Source organism: Geospiza fortis, unplaced genomic scaffold (genome assembly GCF_000277835.1).
Source record: "Geospiza fortis unplaced genomic scaffold, GeoFor_1.0 scaffold218, whole genome shotgun sequence".
NCBI classification, from domain to species: domain Eukaryota; kingdom Metazoa; phylum Chordata; class Aves; order Passeriformes; family Thraupidae; genus Geospiza; species Geospiza fortis.
This window is the reverse complement of record NW_005054524.1, coordinates 929,868-931,301: the sequence shown is the minus strand read 5'-3', so window position 1 is coordinate 931,301 and position 1,434 is coordinate 929,868.

The following is a 1,434-nucleotide window of genomic DNA, read 5'->3' as shown; positions in this document are numbered from 1 at the left end:
GAGGGCCCCCGGGCTGGCGCTGCCCCCTCCCCCGGCACCCCCGGCCCCTCGGGACCCCCAGCCGGGCCCGGGGCTGCCCAGGGGGACACCGAGCCCCTCCCGGCCCCTCGGGGCCGCCGGGGTGGAGAACAGCTGGAGAACAGCTGGAAAACCGCTGGAGAACCGCTGGAGAACAGCTGGAAAAGGCCGCGGGAACGGGGTGCGAGGGGCACATCCCCTGGTGGGGACAGGGGCGCTCCCTCCAGCCTGGCCCAGGGGTGGCTCTGCTGTCCCGAGTGTGACTCGGCTGTCCCCAGGGTTGCTGTGCTGTCCCCAAGGTGACTCTGCTGTCCCGAGTGTGACTCTGCTGTCCCCAGGATGGCTCTGCTGTCCCCAGGATGGCTCTGCTGTCCCGAGTGTGACTCTGCTGTCCCCAGGATGGCTCTGCTGGCCCCAGGATGGCTCTGCTGGCCCCAGGCATCACCTGGGCTCTTCTTACAGAAAAAAAAAATAAAATGATGCTTCTGTAAATATATAAATATGGATAAAATCCATATAAATATGTATTTGGGATATGTAAAATAAATCCATTTATAGAATTCCCTCTGCTGGAAAGCCCCAACCCCCTCAGCGAGGGGAATTTTGACTCAAACATCATAATTTTAATTATTTTAGTCATGGGACCTCCAATTCTGAGGAGAATTTAGGCATCCCATGCCAAATTTTGGGGAGACTTTTGGGTTCCCATTCCCGGTTTTGGGGAGATTATGAGGAAATTTCTCTGGTTCCAAACCCAAACCCCATTTTTGGGGAAATTTTTGTGAGTCTCTCCCCCCAAAATTTAGGGGAGACTTTAGGGGTCCCAAACCCGATGTTGGGAGGGGTCTCTGGGGGTCCCATCCCCATTTTTGAGGAGACTTTTGTAGTTTTTTAGGAGCCCCATCCCCAATATTAGGGAAAATGTTTAGGGGTCCCATTCCCAATTTTGGGGGAGTGACTGTGGGTCCCATCCCCAGTGTTGGGGAGACTTTTGGGGGTTTCTGGGATCCCCATCCCCAATATTAGGGGACATTTTTGGGGGTCCCATCCCTGATGTTGGGGGGTCTCTGTGTGTCCCATTCCCAATTTTGGTGAGACTTTTGGGGGTTTTTGAGAGTCCCATCCTCAATATTAGGGCACATGTTTAGGGGCCCCATTCCCAGTTTTAGGGGGGTCTCTGGGGGTCCCATCCCTGTCCCTCCTGCTCCCTGTTGCTCCTGGTCCCTTTTTGGGGAGACTTTTGGGTGTTTCTGGGAGCTCCATCCCCAATATTAGGGGGACATTTTTGGGGGTCCCATTCCCAGTTTTGGGGGAGTCTCTGTGGGCCCCATCCCCAATTTTGGGAAGACTTTTGGGGTCCCATTTGGGGTGGCCGTGTCTGGTGACAGTGACAGTGGTGATGGGCAGAGGGGACAG